The 19,046-nt window shown below is 49.5% G+C and overlaps 1 protein-coding gene across 1 annotated transcript in view; it reads right to left on the minus strand.

Moving 5' to 3' along the window:
• LOC147665984 (GDNF family receptor alpha-4-like) overlaps positions 1-19,046 on the minus strand; it is a 432,571-nt gene that overhangs the window by 107,563 nt on the left and 305,962 nt on the right. The gene's annotated exons all lie outside the window — the stretch shown is intronic.

Raw genomic sequence — 19,046 nt, forward strand, 5'->3', positions numbered from 1 at the left:
AGTCCTCTGTGACTCCCTAGCTTCGTTCTTCCACGACAAAATCGCAGACATCCACAACAGTTTCGACAACCAACCCGAAGACCAACCCACCCAACCTTCTGCCGTACCTTCACCCCCCTTGAACATCCTTAATGACTGGAACCCAATCTCCACTGAGGACACCATCCGCCTGATGAATTCCATCCACTCAGGATCCCCCTCAGACCCATGCCCTCACCACATCTTCAACAAAGCAGATTCCATCATAGCACCACACCTCCGAGACGTCATCAACTGCTCCCTCAACTCTGCCACCTTCCCGGAAAGCTGGAAACACGCCGAACTCAGCGCCCTTCTAAAAAAACCCACAGCAGACCCCACCGAACTCAAAAACTACCGCCCCATCTCGCTCCTTCCATTCCCGGCCAAAGTCATCGAGAAAGCTGTCAACAACCAGCTCTCCGCCTTCCTCGAAACCAACAAATCCCTCGACTCCTCACAGTCCGGCTTCCGAGCCAAACACAGCACTGAGACCGCACTCATCGCAGCAACGGACGACATCCGAACTCTACTGGACAATGGAGACACAGTCGCCCTCATCCTCCTCGACCTCTCCGCAGCCTTCAACACAGTCTGTCATAGCACCCTGTTACAACGCCTCAGAAACATTGGAATCCAAGGAAAAGCGCTGGATTGGATCACCTCGTTCCTTGCCGGAAGAACCCAGAGAGTCCGCCTCCCACCATTCAAGTCAAAGGCCATTGAAGTCATCTGCGGCGTGCCACAAGGATCCTCACTCAGTCCCACTCTCTTCAACGTATACATGAGCCCCCTCGCGGCCATCGCACGCCAACACAACCTCAACATCATCTCCTACGCTGATGACACTCAACTGATCCTATCACTCACCAAAGACCCTAACACCGCCAAAACCAACCTGCATGAAGGAATGAATGAAGTAGCCGAGTGGATGAAGCACAGCCGTCTGAAACTGAATTCCGACAAAACAGAAGTCCTTATCTTAGGCACCTCCCCCTCTGCCTGGGACGACTCTTGGTGGCCAGTATCCCTTGGAAAAGCACCCATCCCGACAGACCACGCACGGAACCTGGGCGTCATTCTGGACTCCTCACTCTCGATGACCAAACAAGTCAACGCCGTTTCATCTTCTTGCTTCAACATTCTTCGCATGCTCAAAAAAACATTTCGCTGGATCCCCACCGAAACTAGAAAAACGGTCACCCACGCACTGGTTACAAGCCGACTGGACTACGGAAACACCCTATACGCCGGCACCACCGCAAAAATTCAGAAAAAACTCCAACGCATCCAGAACGCTTCAGCCAGACTCATACTAGACATCCCGCGTAATGAACACATTTCTGACCACCTGAAAAACCTCCACTGGCTCCCCGTCAATAAGAGGATAACATTCCGCCTCCTAACCCACGCACACAAAGCACTCTACGAACTTGGACCCGAATGCCTAAATACACGACTTTCCTTCTACACCCCCTCCCGCCAGCTACGCTCCTCCAACCAAGCCCTTGCTGCTGTACCTCGCATCAACAAAACCACCATGGGTGGAAGATCCTTCTCCTACCTGGCGGCTAAAACCTGGAACTCACTCCCCACTCACCTTCGCCTCACTCAGAACCACCTAGCTTTCAGAAAGCAACTTAAAACATGGATATTCGACAAATAATTCCCCACCCTTCTCCAAGCGCCTTGAGACCCTCTGGGTATGTAGCGCGCTATATAAATTATTTGAATTGAATTGAATTGAACTGTGATCACACAACACAGGATTTGGAGATAAAGAAGGCCTATGGGTTTTAAACATCAGGGACAGCGAGTGACTATTAGCTGGCCACTTCTTAAAGCCATATGTACTCTTAGGCTTGCTAAAAAGCAAAAGCTCAGTGCTACAAACAATCCACCTCCAGCCGCGGCCTGTGGAGGGAGTTGCAGTGGGGCAGAGAGGTGGGCGGGGGAGGGGCAGGGTGGGGGATGCTAAAATCCGGAATATGGATAATTGGAGGTAAGTAAACAATTTAATTAATAAAACAAATTTCGTAGTTCGCGCTGCAGGCGACCTCATAGAGGAGACACCGCCTGAGGGCGTACCTCTGGAGTACCTGACCTGAAGGCGTACTTCTGGAGTACCTGGCCTGCGGTGTATCACTGGTTATCGCGACCCGCACCTGCACTTGGCCCATCTAGAGATTGCAACGCGATGCTTTGGGAGAAGCAGTGGCAGCCTGCTTTTGTGCTGCCCTGCAGAACATGCATTGTAAGCACTGGCACTAAAATGCTGTTGACCAAAAGCATCTTGGTTTACAGTGATGAACTGTCCTGTGAGAACTGCTCTTAGTATTGAGGTCCTCTGCTTGTAAGCACCTATTCTGCGGAGGCACATTTAGTGTTAAAATAATCTTCTATCCCCTAACTCCTCAGAAATCATCTAGCTACTCACTTCCATTTGTCCGGGGTGAAGATGAAGCCACATAGGGCCAGATTTAGAGTTTGAACTCGGAGGATAAGATCCTCCGTCACAAACATGACGGATACCACGTCCACCATTTTAGAAGTGCCATAGGATAAAATGCCCTTGTAATACAGTGGATGGGATATACGTCACATTTGTGATAGAGTTACTCACCCTCCCAACTCTAAATCAGGTCCATAGCCTGATGGTGATTGGGAAGGAGCTTTGCAAAGAATAAACCTGAGCCCTATAGATACCAATGCCGCCTGCAAGGTTTTAATCAATAATTGTGAGGTAATATCCATGATTATACTGGGTTTATCTCAAGCAAGTTAGACAAAGCATTGTAGTGAACAATGTTGCTTACACCTCTGTGCACATGTGCAGAGCAGAACCACTGGGAGCATATTCATCAGCAGACTCTGACGTGTTATCTAAACAATTAGTACTGCTGAGGAGGGTGTGAAGAGTTTCTCAGCTTATATTATCAGTCTTCTAAAAGTCTTATATTATAAGTCTTCTAAGAATAATTTATAGACAACCAGCTTACCCGTCGCGCGTTGCTGCGATCTCAGAAGAAAGGAAATTTAAGGAAACTTGTTATGATAACATTCAAATTATATTGTGTCATTTTTATTGAAACTTATTCATTTTAATATGGAAAACATTTTAAAGTGTTGTTTTAATTCTGTTTATTTATTTGAGTGCTTGTGGATACACGGTATTTTTTGTTTTTCCGTCAGGTGCGTACAAGAATAAATCTGAAGGTTTTCCGACGCGTGAGCTGGCCACATACAGTTGTCCATGTGAGAAGCACGGATTCTCCAAATGTAATCCACGCACTTGCAGCGAGTCGCACCGTAAACTGTAAACGTTCAGTATTGGAAAGATTATGAGGGTCCTGGTGGCCCGGGGGGGCCGATATTTAACACATTTATCTTTTTTTTGCCAGAAACCTTCGCGGGAGTGTACTCAACAACTTTTAACATTTTTTTTTTTTTTTGGCCAGAAACTTTCGTGGGAGTGTACTCAAGAACTTCCCAAAGTTTCATGGCGATCGGATGAATGGTGTAGTAATGCATAAAGGACAAACAGACATACTTTCGTTTTTAAATATATAGATTTGCACTGAATTCTTAGTTTTTACATTCATCGATATGTATTTTTCGTTTGGACTCTTCTTCTGCATTAACGTGGAAGGTATGGCAGCAGGCCTACAATATTTTACAAGGTCTAGATTTGGTGTGGGATCTATGGAAAGTAGCATGCAGCATTGAAGCATGAGCTGAGGAAGAAGGGACATTGTGGCAGGTAAAAAAAGCATTTGTGCTGATGGGTCCCAGGTGTTGAAGCGTTTCCCATTAATGTTCTAATTGAAATTCAGCTTGAGCCCCCACCAGCCCGTCTCTTTGCACAGTAATCATCGTTCGACCCCTGAGGACTGCTAACCCGAGGCACCAGCCTGCTCGTCTGCGATGCCCGGCCTGCTCCTCGTGCCATGCTGACCACCATCAGGTGATGCTCTAGTTGCTCCTTGTGACCCTTCTCCAATGTGAACAGGACTCTTGGCACAAAACTTGAAAAGGTAAGCCTTCAGTGGGATTAATCTGGGACTGTATATGACCCCGCACCATCGCAGTTGGCCTGAACTGTAGACTATGATGCAGACCAGCGTGACTGATAGCCACGGTTGGCGCTTTCTGCTTTTAGGCACTATTTTACTGTTTATTCTTTAAAATTCCTAACTTTGGTTGTACTGATTGGATTTTTGTTGTTCTGGTCTTGTTTTATTTATTAAATTAGGCTCTATATGTCTAACCTGGTGTGGGATCTTTTTGTGTGGTCTTTTTACTGTTTTAAGTGTTGCACAAACAATTAAACATTGCCTCTAAATTAAGCTGGACTGCTCTGTGCCAAGCGGGATGAGCACAGGTTAATTTGGAGTTTGCTTATGTCTTACCCTGACTAGAATTGTGGCTGCTGCTTGACCAGTGCTCACACCCCAGTCAACCAGTAACCCATTTTCTAACAACACTCAAGAGCGTTGCCACTTGCAATACCCTTGACTTTTCTTAATAAACCTGAAGGGACACATAGCTGTAAGTGTAAAACCTTTGGTTTAGTCTCGGCACAGGTCAATTTAAAAAGAGCTATGCACTATTTATTTAAGGGACTGTCAAATATTAAGCACTTCTAGAATGACATCTTCCTCTTTAAAGGCAATAAAATCGAGCATGATGATGCATTGGAAAAAGTGTTGTCAATTTTTAGGTAAAGTGCGTTAAGTATAGCCATGTAAAAGTGCAACATTGATGTTGAAAATGTTGACTATCTGAGGCCTAGGACTTTATGGTTTAAATCTTTTATTGAGTTTTCAAGATAAGAAAAACATACAGACCACAGTGACCGGTTAAACGTGATAGCATTCGCGTTTGCCTTAATACCCCCATGGCATGAGGTGACAAATACATTGACAATGTCATAAATGTAGGGGGCTAGCAGCGGGGAAACTTGTAAAAGAATGAATAAATGAGTAAAGGAACATCCACACACCCCTAACAGTGGGCCATAGGTCTAACATCAGCCCTTAATCTTGCGCCTGTGCTGCTGAACCTTAGGTTCCTCGAGCGGTGTTTCTGCAATGCGAAGCAAGCGTAAATAACGCGGGCAGCTCAATTCCCTAAATTCCCCCTTGAGCAGAGACAAAAATGGTCGCCAAAGTGCTGCGAATTCCTCTTTCGCCAGAGTCAACTTCTCCATTCCCAAAGTCATCCATAGCCTGTGGAGCCAGCCGGTGTGTGGGGGGGGGGGGGGGTTGAATGGCCCTCCAGTGCGCTACAATGTTCTGAACGGCGGCCCCCAGCGCTATCGCTATGAGCCTCCCTCTTCTGGACTTCAGGGGGTACATCAAGGCATTGGGGAGCCCAAGCAATATATAAGCGGGGAATCTGGGAAGTTGGGTGTCCATGTGGGAGTCTAACTCATCGAGGATCGTGTTCCAATAGGGTTGTAAGCGGTCACAGCTCCATAATAAGTGCTCTAGTGTGCCGAGTTCCCCGCATCCCCTCCAGCAGCGGTCACTAATGCGGGGATCCCATCGGTGTAGGCTGTCCGGTGTGTGGTACCAGTAGGTGGCCACCTTGGTCAGGGTTTCTGTGAGACCAGTGTGATAGGCCGAGTGCCTAGCTCTATGATATATGCCCTCCCCTTCCTTGTGTGTGAGTTGTCTCCCCAAGTCTCTCTCCCATCTGACCCTCCCTGCATTGTAGGTGTATATGTTGGTGATGAGGAGGTGTTGATAGAGATCGGAGATCAGTTTTTTATCTGAGGTGCGCGTCAACAGCCACTTTTCATACGGGGTGAGGAAGCGCTGCGCATTGGGTCTGATCGTCGGCTGTAAGGCCCAGTGACGGACCTGCAGGTAGGGTAGGCGGTCTGCCTCTGGAATGCCATAGTCCTCCTTCACTTTCTGAAAGGGAAGGATGCCGTTGAGGTCAAACAGGTGTCCCAGTTCTCTACAGCGCGAGCGTCACCAAGCAACAAACGCCTTGGGGTCCATTCCCGGGGAGAAATCAGGGTTATCGAAAAGTGGGGTCATTGGGGAGGGAAACGAGGTGAGGTCGTATTTGACCGCTACTCTGTCCCACACATCTAATACGGTGCTCGTGATCAGTGATGCATAGAGATTGGGGGGCCTGTGACATCGCGGTAGAAATGGAACCCCTTGAAGGGGTCCGCCCGCTACCGCCTGGTCTTGGAAGAGCCAGTGCTTACCGTATTCCAGCCGGTACCACTCCACGAGAGTGCGGAGCTGCCCCGCTTGGTAGTATAGGGCGAGGTCAGGCACCCCCACTCCGCCATGTGCGGGGAGGAGAATTGCGATCGCATGCTTGAAACGCGGGCGGCGACCGTTCCAAATAAAGCGTGCCAGATCCGACTGTGTCCGCTGAAGCCAGCCTATGGGGGGGCGCAAAGGGAGGGTCTGAAACACATAGAGGATCTGTGGTAGCAGGGTCATCTTGACGGCCGCTATCCGTCCAAGCCAGGAGAGCGAGTGTCGTTTCCACCGTCTGAGTTCGTCGCTAAGGCGCGAGCGGAGTTTGGTATAGTTGGCTTCGGTGGTGGCCTGAATGGTAGGGGCCAGCAGAACTCCCAGATAAGGAATAGTAGTGTCAGACCATTGCAGGTCGAATTCACTCTTAGCCGCCGCCAGCGTGTCTGGTGACAGGGATATGTTCAGTGCCTCCGATTTCTCTAGATTCATTTTAAACCCTGAGGCTAGTGCGAAGGTATGCAGCTCGATAAAGAGTGCCCAGAGGGATTGCATCGGGTCTGTCAGGGACAGCAGGATGTCGTCCGCATATAGGCTGATCTTGTGCACATCCCCACCGAAGGGCATGCCCTTGATAAGGTTATGGTGCCGGATCTGCTGCGCTAACGGCTCCATGTAGAGGGCAAACAGGATCGGGGAGAGCGGGCACCCTTGCCTGGTGCCTCTGCTAATTGGGAAGCGCGGGGAGATATGCCCATTGACCCGGACTGTGGCGTTAGGCTGGTGGTAGCAGTTCATTATGCGGTTATAGAGCGTCTCCCCCATCCCAACCAGCTTCAGCACCAGCTCTAGATATGGCCAGTGCACTCTGTCGAATGCTTTTTCGGCATCGATAGTCAGCAACATGCAGTCCGGCCGCGTCCGCGACCCGGCCTCAATGAGGTGGAGGACTCGTTTCGTATTGTCGCTGGTCTGTCTCTGGGGGATGAAGCCTGCTTGGTCAGGTTCCACTAGCTGCTGCATATAGGTCGCCAATCGATTCGCGAGGATGCCCGTATAGAGTTTGAGGTCAACGTTTAACAGGGAGATCGGCCTGTAGGAAATACACCGGATGGGGTCACGGCTGGGTTTGGGTATAACCGATATCGCTGCTTCCAACAGATCCGCGGGAATGGCACCGGGCTGGTCGAATGTATTGAAGAGGTCCCGCAATAACGGGGCCACCTGGTGGCATAGGGTTTTATAAAAGGCCGCCGAATAGCCATCAGGGCCCGGCGATTTCCCCAGTTTGAGGCGGGATATCGCCGAGATCACCTCCTCTAGCCCAATGGGTCGGTCAAGGAACTCCGCTTGCGCCTCGTTCAAGGTCGGCAGCGGCGCTCCATCTATGTAAGCTTGGCCCGTTTGCGTGCCAAGCGAGTCTGCAGCATATAAGTCGCTGTAAAAGTCCCCGAAGATCGCGGCGATGTCGGTGTCGTCGGTGACTAGGTCACCCCGACTGGACCTGACGGTGCGAATGCCCTGTCTTTGGCGTTGCTCTCGCAATTTGCTCGCCAGGAGTCTCCCGCAGCGATCACCCCCAGTGTAATACGCGTGCCGTAGGTGTAAGGCTGCGTATTCGGCCACATCTTGGTCCAGGGCCGCCAGCATCTTTCCGTACAAAGTTGGCGCCATGCCAACTTTGCGCTGATGCATCTGCTCCAGCTCCGCCACACGTTGGGTGAGTTCCGCCCGTTTCTGGGCACGATCTCCGTTGTTGGCTGTGGCAATGGAGATGAATTCCCCGCGTAGGACCGTCTTGAGAGCGGCCCACTGGGTGGCCTTGGTTGTGTCTGTGTTAGCATTATGAGTAAGAAACTGGGCGATGGCAGTCTTGATCCGCTCCACTACAGTAAGGCTGTGGAGCAGGGTGTCTCTTAGGCGCCAGTGTCGCTGCGGGCCAGGTGTGGGTGGGAGAAGAAAGGAAGCCAGCACCGGAGAGTGATCTGACAGAGAGGCAGGGAGGATGTCGCCATCCTTTACGCGGAGCATCAGTTGTGGGGAGCAGAGAAAGTAGTTAAGTCTCGCTTAAGACTTGTGGGCGGCTGAATAGTAGGTATATGCTGTGGTTTGAGGGTGGAGGTGCCGCCATAGGTCAACAAGGCCCAGGTCGGAGAGGTGAGTGTGGCCCATCTCAGAAAGTGCTCCGACTTGACCACTACGTTGGACTGAACGATCTGCTGTGTTATGGAAGACCAGGTTGAGATCGCCTCCTAAAAGCAAGTGTGGTTGTGTATTAGCTGTGGCCGATTCTAGTGCAGTGTGTAGGAATTTCTCCTGCCCTTCATTGGGTGCATATATTGTGCCCACTAATAGTGTGTGCCCGGCAATGAGAAACCGATGGATCAGTAACCTGCCTTTTATCTCCGCTTCCTTCCGCATAACCCTCCCCTCGAAGGACTTGGACACTAGGATCGCCACCCCCGCCACCTTCTTAGTCGCCGATGAGAAAAACTGCAAAGGGAAAGACCGCGACTGAAGCCGGTATTGATCTTGGGTAGTAAATGCGTCTCCTGTAGGAGGCAAATATCTGCAGCGGAGTGCTGCAGGAGGGAAAGTATCGCCCGACGTTTGATAGGGTTGTTAAGGCCCCTCAGATTAAGAGAGAGGATAGTCAATGGGCGTGACATCTGAAGTAGTTAGCCGGGACGGCGCCGCGCTGCGCTCGATGTGTGGTGTACAAAGAAAATCTGACAAACCCCCCGTAGACAAGGAGGACCCCCCCTTCCCTTTCCCCCTCCTGAAACACAACTCCCCCCCACCCGTACCCCTGGATCCCTCCCTAACCCCAACCACCATTCCCCCCCAGAACTTCCGAAACCCCCCAATAGTCAAAATAGTCCTGAGCCGGTCATGTTCTTGTACAGGCCCCCGGAATGAAGTGGTGACGGGTAACGTGGCACTGGCGATCCCAGCTGCCTCCCGACAGGCCCCTTTCAAGCCCTTACAACATCAATGCTAATAGAAGAAGAAGACCCCCCTCCCCTTCCACTGCGCATGAGGAAGATACTCAATCTTGTGATGCAGTGTCCTTGGACACCTCCTCGATGACTGCTGCCTTCGCCTGTGCCACTGTCTCTGGGTCCGGCCTACGGGCCAGTCTGGACGCTCGTCGACGTCGCACTTTCTGCCAGCTCTCCCCCGAGGAGCGGGGGGTTCTCTCCTGCGAGGGGTTGTCTGCATCCTCTCTGGCCCTCGAGGACTCCTCCAACTCTATCCCCAGCAGGGCGCACGCGTCTGTCAGGGATCGGAACTGATGAAGTGCGCCGTTCCATTTGAAAACCAGGCAGAAGGGGTGACCCCAAGAGTAAGGGACCCCCTTCTCGTGGAGGAATGAGGTGACCACCTTGAATGTCCTCCTTTTTTGCAAAGTAATAGCGGAAAGGTCTTGATACAGCGCAATCTGAAGGTCTCGGTAGCGCAGAGGTTGCTTCCGGCGCGCTTCCTGCATTATCCTCTCCTTAAGTGGGAAGTCCGGCAGGAACGCCAAAATGTCCGGCGGAGGGGGCGGCACCCTTCTTGCTAATCCCACTCTGTGTGCCCTGTCGATGCGTATCACAAAGTCCTCCCCTTCACCCAAAATGTCCCGGAACAGGCCCTGCAAGAACTGGGTGATGTCGCTCCCCTCCGCTTTGGACGGTACACCTCGGACGCGAATCTTATTCCTCCGGGAGCGATTTTCTAAGTCCTCCGCGTGGGCCTGGAGGTCCAACTGATGTTCCTGCAGGCGCAGCACCTCCTGCTGTAAGTGTTCCAGTTCCTCACTCCGCGCTTGGTCGCCCCCCTTGACCGCGGCCACCCTTTCTCCCAGTCCATCGACGTCGCGGCGAAGCTCCCGATATTCTCCCGCCATTTCCTGTTTTAGGGTCTGGAAGTCTTCCCGTAGGGAGTTGAACAGGGATACCAGGAACACCCTGGTGATCGGGCCCCCCTCATCTTCTCCCTTCACAGAGTCCGTGGTCGTTGCCGGGCCCAAGGGGCTCTTGGTTCCTTTAGGGGCTCCCTTCGTCAACATGTCGGTGATGGTGCGTCCTCCCTTGCGTGATCCCCCTGACATGGCGGGGCCCGGCGGATAAGCGCCTCCCGGGGCTCTCTTCTGTGTCTCAGGGTTGCCTCCCTCCGGTTCTACCGCCAACTCTCTGCGGCGGTACCTGCAGGTGGGGGGTCAGTCGGACTATGCGATGGCGGTCACCCAGTTCTCGGGCTCAAGGGGGCCCTCCCAGTCCAGTTTCAGACCGCTCCCCACTGGGTGCTCGAGGGGTTCATCTGCGCCACACTCCAGGCATCTCGTGTCTCGGGGGACCCTTCCCGAAGGCCGCCTCCCGCTCACCAACCAGGGTTGTAAAGAGGGGTCCTCCCCACACAGGTCTCGAGGGCCGAGGCACGATCTATGGGCAGGCGGGCCGTCTGCGCAGGTCTCTCACTGCCACTTCAGGGGTATCTCAAGACTCTCCTAGGTCGCCAGGTAAAATGTAGGCCACCGAAGGGGCCCAGCTCTGTGCAAGCGTCCCGCACTACGTGCCGTTCTCGGGCCCCTACGCTCCGGCACCGTCTACCATCCAGTCTCTGCACTCACCCGGCTCGTTAGGCGCCTCTGCCGCAGTAGGCCTCCAGTCCCCGGCCTCAATTTTCACTGCGCCCACCGGTTCTCAAATCGGCTACGCCCGCTTTTGCTGCTCCTGCGGCGTGCCTCGCCTATTCCCTCTGTGTCGCGCACCAAGGGGGGTCACCCGACGTCTCCCTTCGGTGGCCCGGGCAGAGGTCACCCCGCTCGCCCCGGCTGCACTGTGGGTAGGCCTCCGCGCCGGGGCCTCGATTTTGGCGCTCCCCAGGCGTGTGCGTTCGCTGCCCCAGGGAGCCTCTCTCCTCAGCGGCTGCTGTGCGCTTCTCCGCTGGGGGCCCTCGATGATCGGGCAGCTGCCCACCGCTCACTTCATGCGGCCCAGCCTGCACTCCGTTGCGGTCGGATCTCCGATGTCAAGTGTCGCCGCATTTTCGGCCGTGCAGTCGAGGGGCGCACTGTGGTGTCTGCGCCGGGGGCCCCCACTGCGGGGGTCGGAGGGGGGTCTACTGCAGCTAATCGGGTGTTTTACCGGGGCCGGGGGCCTCCTTAGAACACGTCCGCTGCGGTCGCCATCTTGGCCACGCCCCCAGGCCTAGGACTTTAAACAAAGCAACTGTGTACAAAACATGCCAAAAAGTGAAAAAACTAATTGAAGTTATTTTTAGACCTAACCAAGATAAATCTGTGAAATAGGAATGGGGTAAAAGGTGTGAGGATGAATTTGTGAAGTTTAATTGAAAGTTAGTGAGACACCTATTCTCAAACTAATGCATGTGATCCTTCATGGAAAACTATAATCATTTTGGATGGCAGCAACACATAGCTAGGTGTAGTGGTATATCAAGAAAACAATGGGAGAGAAGAAACAGTGGCATGTGCCTCGTGATCTCAAAGCGTGGTGAACCTAAATATTCTACTCTTGAGAAAGAGACAATAACCCGTTGGTGGGCTTTGGCCTATATTTGGCCTTATTTGTGGTGAGCGGCATTTGTGGTGAGAAGAGATCACAAGACCCTGATAGATTAATTTACCATAAAGGGAGCTAGTAAAAATACTCTTAGAAATGCCAGATTGCAGTTGAGACTCAAGAACATTACTTCAATTTAGAGTGCTTGTGTAGGAGCAGGAGTAAGCAGAAAAGAGCTGGGCTAGTGTGGAGGGGGAGGAGGATATACGGAAAAGGTTAATGGGCAGGAATCCCAGCCAAACACCTACGACGACTACAACGCATCCAAAACGCCTCCGCCCGACTGATCGTCAACATCCCCCACCGCGGCCACATCACCCCCCACCTGAGAGACCTATACTGGCTCCCTGTCGACAAGAGGATCACCTTCAAGATCCTCACCCCCGCACACAAAGCACTCCACAACGCTGGACCAGCCTACCTGAACAGCAGACTCAGCTTCTACACCCCCACCTGCCAGCTCCGCTCCGCCAGTTTCGCCCTCGCCGCTGTTCCCCGCATCCAACTAACAACCTCCGGCGGCAGATCCTTCTCTTACCTCACCGCCAAGACCTGGAACACCCTCCCTATCCACCTACGGCAAACCCAAGACCTACTCGCCTTCAGAAGACTCCTCAAGACCTGGCTCTTCGAGCAGTAGAGGCTCCCCCTCACACCCCCTCAGTGCCTTGAGACACTCATGGGTAAGTAGCGCGCTTTACAAGTAATCTGATTGATTGATTGATGGGCCGTACAAAGACATTGTGGCCAATGAGAAACACCTAGATGAAGATGTCTCACTGAGTGTTGCTTGTGAGCTACATTGACATGGACTGATTTTTTGGTCGCAAAGGGTTGGATGTGTGTGGAAGATAAGGTACCTCTGTGCATTCCTGGTGGGTAGAATGATAAGTCCCAGAAAACTCTTGTGTGTCCAAAGTTAATTGTGGAATATCCAGACATACTGGATGGAAGGTTGCTTTGGACATTTATTGTGCTCATGGGATGTTATTTGGGGATCCTAGTAACTAGACTATTAATAATACTGGCCTGAACTTAAGTGTGTTGTCCAAGTGAGCACCAGTGATGTTACTTGCAAGAAATAATTCTCCCAAAAATGTGGTAATGGACAACGAGGTTTAACGCATGTCCTGAGAGAGGAACATGTTTTTATGGTGTATGGGAATTATTCATACACATTCCTCAGTTTATTATCCATAGAGTTATCGAATAATGCAGTGATGGAACATTTTTTTTATTTATTTTTTATTTATGGTATTTATACACATACATACAGTGCACAGGGATAACTTTGTGTGGGTGACCATCCTGTGCGATACAAGGTAAGTGGTATATAGTAAATACTTTGGATGGCTCCCTTTTGCTGGTTACACAGTAGTGGTAGGTTGGGAGTAGTGTAGGAGGAGAGGAAAGTGTGAATAAGGAAAGAGAGAGAGAGATTACATAGTACATCCGACAGCTTCAGCGAGCATAGTGTCAGTGTCGTAAATTTTTATTGCTGGATAGTTCATTCAATTTTTAAGGTGGGTCAAAGGTGTCCAAGCACCTGTCCAGTGATTCCCATAGGTTCCTGGAGGTGGGAGCTTATCACCTCACATCCCAATGGAATGACAGAAAATGTCATTACAAGACTGGAGTCTACCACTATGCATAACCTTTTATTTGCCACTCCTGCAGCCGTTACCCTCTGTGTCTTTAATACAATTCTAATTCTCATATCATGTTAATCTTAGAATCGTCATTCTCTTTGAGATGATGAGAGGGAGGAAGCCATGTAAAGTACTTAAGCAGGAGTGGATCATGAACAAATAGGATGAAAGGAGTGTCCACAAGTGGACGCTGGAAGATTCGGAATAGGTGAATGTGTGAGTGAAATCCAACCACTTGTTAAGGGAAGGATTCTCTGCTTCCTTCAAAAGGTCTACATGTGGTTGACATTGATTAGTGTGTTCAATGAAAGGAGTGGATGAAACAAAAAGATGATGGTATAGGTTCTCAAGTGTATGGCTGAAAATAATTTGCAAAATAATGAGAAGGGAGTAAGCCTGGGGTGAATGGAGATAGTTTGTCTGTGGTGAGTCACTGGGAAAAAGCTGGGAGGACAATGAGGATGATGTATACTTGCAAAGCGAGGACTATTTATATGTAAGTAAGCTTGACCTTGTAAATTCTAGCAGTTGTTGATTTTTACTGTTATACTTTATTACTCACTTGTATAGTTCTGTTTTGGTACAAAATGAAATGTGTTCTATTTAATGATGTGTTGAATTAAAATAGAGGCCTTATGACATCACACAGTGTACCTTACCCTCATGGAAGTGCTGTGCCACTCTGTAAGGTAGTTGGCAGGCAGTTGCCCGTCTCTCTGTCTATATGCTTCTAGTCTTCATTTACCATATGACGTGTGTGGTCTTTTAAAAAAGCTCTTTGATGGATGGTGATGTGTCCTTTCACAGTAATTTGTCAGAAACACCACATCTTTCTCAGTGCCCATGAAAGGTTATACAATGTGCCCAGAAGGGTACAGGGAAAATAAGTAATGCTGGTAAAATGCACCCATACTGTGGTTGAGACTTCTCATGAATCAATCAATCAATCAATCAATCAGTGACACTTATAAAGCGCGCTACATACCCGTGGGGTCTCAAGGCGCTGGGGGGGGGGGGGAGCCGCTACTGCTCGAACAGCCAGGTCTTCAGCTTCTTCCTGAAGGAGAGGTGGTCTTGGGTCAGGCGCAGGTCGGTCGGGAGGGAGTTCCAGGTCTTGGCGGCCAGGTGGGAGAAGGACCTTCCTCCTGTAGTCGCTCTTCGGATGCGGGGGACGGCGGCGAGGGCGTGGTTGGCTGATCGGAGGTGGCGTTTGGGAGCGTAGAAGTTGACTCGGCTGTTGAGGTAGCTCGGGCCTTGGTCGTGTAGGGCTTTGTGTGCGTGGGTGAGGAGGCGGAAGGTGATTCTTTTGTTGACGGGGAGCCAGTGAAGGTCTCGCAGATGTCCGGAGATGTGGCTGGTTCGTGGGATGTCGAGGATGAGTCTGGCTGAGGCGTTCTGGATCCGCTGGAGTCTCTTCTGGAGCTTGGCGGTGGTCCCGGCGTAGAGGGCGTTGCCGTAGTCCAGTCGGCTGGTGACGAGGGCCTGGGTGACGGTCTTCCTGGTCTCGGTGGGGATCCACCAGAAGATCTTCCGTAGCATGCGTAGGATGTTGAAGCATGCCGAGGAGACGTTGTTGACTTGCCTGGTCATGGAGAGGGAGGAGTCCAGGATGAAGCCCAGGTTGCGTGCATGGTCTGTCGGTTTGGGTGCGGTGCCCAGGGCGGGAGGCCACCAGGAGTCGTCCCAGGCGGAGGGAGAGGAGCCCAGGATGAGGACCTCCATCTTGTCCGAGTTCAGTTTCAGGCGGCTGGTCGTCATCCACTCGGCTACCTCTTTCATCCCTTCGTGCAGGTTGGCTCTGGCGGCGGCGGGGTCGTTGGTCAGGGAGAGGATCAGCTGGGTGTCGTCGGCGTAGGAGATTATGCTGAGGTTGTGTTTGCATGAGCATCCACGCTATGAGTACTGCGTGCCAGGAGGGCGTATGGATAGCTGGGCCTTAAGGTGGTAATAACATACTTCGTGCTGGACCAAGAGACATCCTATGCGCATCCTTTCTGACGTCAAGAACCATGTGACGGACTGTGGATGTATTGCTAGACCTTGCTGCGGCAATAGCATACTTTGTGCTGAACCAAGAGAGGTTCCTTGATTTTCCATTCTTACGTCAAGGACTAAGTGGTGGGACTGGTCCTGTAGAGCACCACCTTGCTGGGGCAAAAACTTACTGTGTCTGTATGTGCTACTTACGTAGCGCCAACCTAGCCAAAATGCAGTGGAGCATGATACATGGTCCACTGCATGACAGGTCTGCGTATGCACAGCTGGGAAATGCTGGTGTAATAACAACCTGCTTGCTGAACTGTGATTTACCCCATGAGTGTCCATTCTGACATCAACAACTGCATAACAGAACTGAGAATATACAACCGGGTCTTTCTGGGGCAACAACATACTTGGTGCTGAGCCAGGAGGTGCCCAATAAGCATCTATTCTGACATCAAAAACCTTGTGATGGGAAGGTCATGCTCAGCAGGGCTGTGCTGAGGCAATTTACATACTCTTTATGTATGTTTTTATTTAAGGTCAACCTAGCTGAGAGGCAGCAATGCTCTGTACTAGTTCCAAAGCAAAGACACGGTCAACCTCTGATTGGAAGGGTAGCTGGTAGCAAAAGTGGACTGTTAGTGGGGCATGATGTAGTCATCTTTATAGAGGTGTGGCTTCAGCTCTTTATATGTTGGGGCAGGGTTGGCTAGGATACAGGGAAGTAGATCCAGATCATGGGTACTTAAGTGGAGAAGGCCTGTTGCCTTGTTTTTTCTTCTTTGCTGTTCTTTGTCTCCAATCTGATAGAAACTTGGCTGCTGGAGTGTGCTAAACAATAAAAATGTCAAATGAGCATACATTCTGATGTCAAGGACTCCAGAAACTGCTCATGTACAGCTGGCCATCGCTGGGGTCATAACACAGTGGAGGATATTTACAAAAAAATGTTGGAGCGCAGGATGACATGTTTAAAACACAGGGATGAACTGTTGTAGTGTAGTTCCTATATTCCCAATAGGCTCTGCGCATTGGAATAATATACACTATAGACTTGACATAGGACTGAGGTCTGTATGTCTCTATGGAGTATACTAAACTTAATTGTGTGTGTGCCAGCTAACTCAGAGGTCACTAGAAATTTTTTCGAGTAAACAAAAAGGGATTAGTCTCTGACAACCGCATAAACATGACAACTTTGTTTCCCTAGGACTGGAACAATATCTTCAGAGTCGTTGAACCAAAAGATAACTATTTCTCTCAGTCAATCATGCATGCTTTGTTTCTACAGAGTTTGCACACAAATAGACAGACGGGCGTTTCAATAAAAGGGTTGGGTTTATTGAACTGTCTTATTTCTCGTGCAATAGATATGTACTGCTATAATCGTTAGACAGACTGCGTAGTATAATGCGTACAGCGCAAACAGTAATATAAAATAATACTGTAATAGCATTGTCTGTTGCTATGACATATATAAAACTACATACATATACAACACAGGCTAAAATACTCAACTGGTGCTTCTAAAATACGGCTACCCCAATGTACCTAACCTAGGTCTAGTACGGGGGAAGAAGTAGGTGCTGTTTAGCATGCGTTTTAGTTCTGCCAAGAATTGCCAAAGGTTTCTCTAGGTTCTAATCAGCTAGGTAGGTAGTCGCACTGCACCGAACCACACTGTGCTTTGCTATAGCAAGTGAAGGTATATTTATACCTTGAAGGTGTTTAGGAATACCAGTATTGACGTAAAAGTAGGGCATATGAACATCATAAATGAACCCTTAAGGAACAGTTGTTCATGCATAATAATGAGTTCTTGGAGAAATCAATATCCAGGCAAGGGGAAGTATCTAACGGCTCAAGAGTCTGGTTTTCCAAGAAATCGTTGTGACGTAGATGAACGGATGGGAGTAGCCATGCCTGTATTTGGGTAGCATGGGCTATGCCTAAATAAGGACTGGATTTACATGCCTATATAAGGGCAATGCGAATTGTACCTATATAAGGGCATAAATCGGGAAATTCATTTGGAATCTATAATCAACACACAACACCCACTCCACTTTCTTATGTACGACGTTACTAAATTCAAAACATGTTTGAACATATCTAAAACATATCTACACATGAAGTGTGAAAAACCCTTCCCAAAATGCATAAAATGCATTAGAACTGGTTGTACACATAAAAGATGCATGGATGCTGTACACATTAAAGCAATCTTTCATTCTAAGCATATTTTTACATTGATTGCTAAATGAATGAAGCACAAAAAATATACATTTATGAAATGGCTCGTCTATACAGAAGAAAAAAGGCCGAAACCATTTCATGTCAGATTACATAAAACTGTTTATTTGTGGACAAGGTCATATATTGTTTCTTGGAAGTATTTCAAAGAAGTCTCGTTCTCTAAGAATAGTTCTACTTTAAGCAGATTACTTGTGCCAAAAAATGAAAAATACGAATTTGGAGAAAAAAAATTAATCATAGGAAAAGGTTCTCTGTTTTCAAAAAATGAAGGTCAAATTCAAAGTCTCTCAGAACACTGTGTGCTCAAAGGTCAGTGTTAGTGCTTGGAGAAAACAAAAGTTGTCTATCATTGTAGGTGACAGTTAGATTACCTCGTTTAAAAGATTAACCGCACATAGATGTGAAGCATCGCCTTCAGCATTGGTCGCATCAGCAATGTTCATATCGGATGTTACCTGTGTGCTGTAGTTTCCTCTCGTACCTCAGCATCAGCATTTTGCCTCTGTGAGATCTCAATGAATGCCATCATCAGAATTGGTAGCCGGTGGGGACAACACTGCGCATGGGCCGTTACTGGGTCCAGTAAAGTATCAACATCCGTTGGCATGACTGATGGGAGTGTTAGTCAGATGTCTAGCCCGCATTCTTCTCCGCATAGCAGGCAGCATAGAACAGGTAAGATGCAATCTTGCCAGATTGGTCTGAATGACAGAAACCATATGGTATTCAATTCTCGTAAACGAGTTAATCCCAAAATGTGGACGATGCGCTCACAACACTTCATCTCCAATAGAGCTCTCTCTATGGTGCTTGGAGTGGCGCTGATGATTTGGCTTGTCATATCGTAGAAGAAGGAGCAAAAATAGTATCCCCGCAACGAGTCCCAAAAGGAGAGGCAGTCCGCCAAACACAGAGTGCAAGAAGTTTGGAAATATTCCGAGGACTGCTTGAAAAGGTGCTAACAGTCCAGATCATACGTTCCTAAATAGATGTACAATACCGCTCATATCAGGCATGTTTAAGATAAGACTTAACATTTCTGAGAAATGTATAGGGCAGTTTGTAGTTAAGAGGGCATGTATCTCAGCAGAAGTCCTTGCGACTCTTTGGCTGAGGTCAGTGGCACAGTTTTTTTTCAATAGAATGGCTTTCATTCTGCTTAAAGTATTAATTTGTATAGAAGAGATGCTTAGTGAAGGCCATAACGGCGACTCCCTGGCGGTCTTGGTTTTTGGAAACAATACTTGCATACAGCAAGTGACCCTGGCTGACACAGTCACTAGATATGGTATGCCTGGAAACATGCCACAGCAGCCGTGATCATTGAACGTGAGGTAACTCCCATTTGA

This window comes from Lissotriton vulgaris, unplaced genomic scaffold (genome assembly GCF_964263255.1).
Source record: "Lissotriton vulgaris unplaced genomic scaffold, aLisVul1.2 SCAFFOLD_459, whole genome shotgun sequence".
In the NCBI taxonomy this organism is placed as follows: Eukaryota; Metazoa; Chordata; class Amphibia; order Caudata; family Salamandridae; genus Lissotriton; species Lissotriton vulgaris.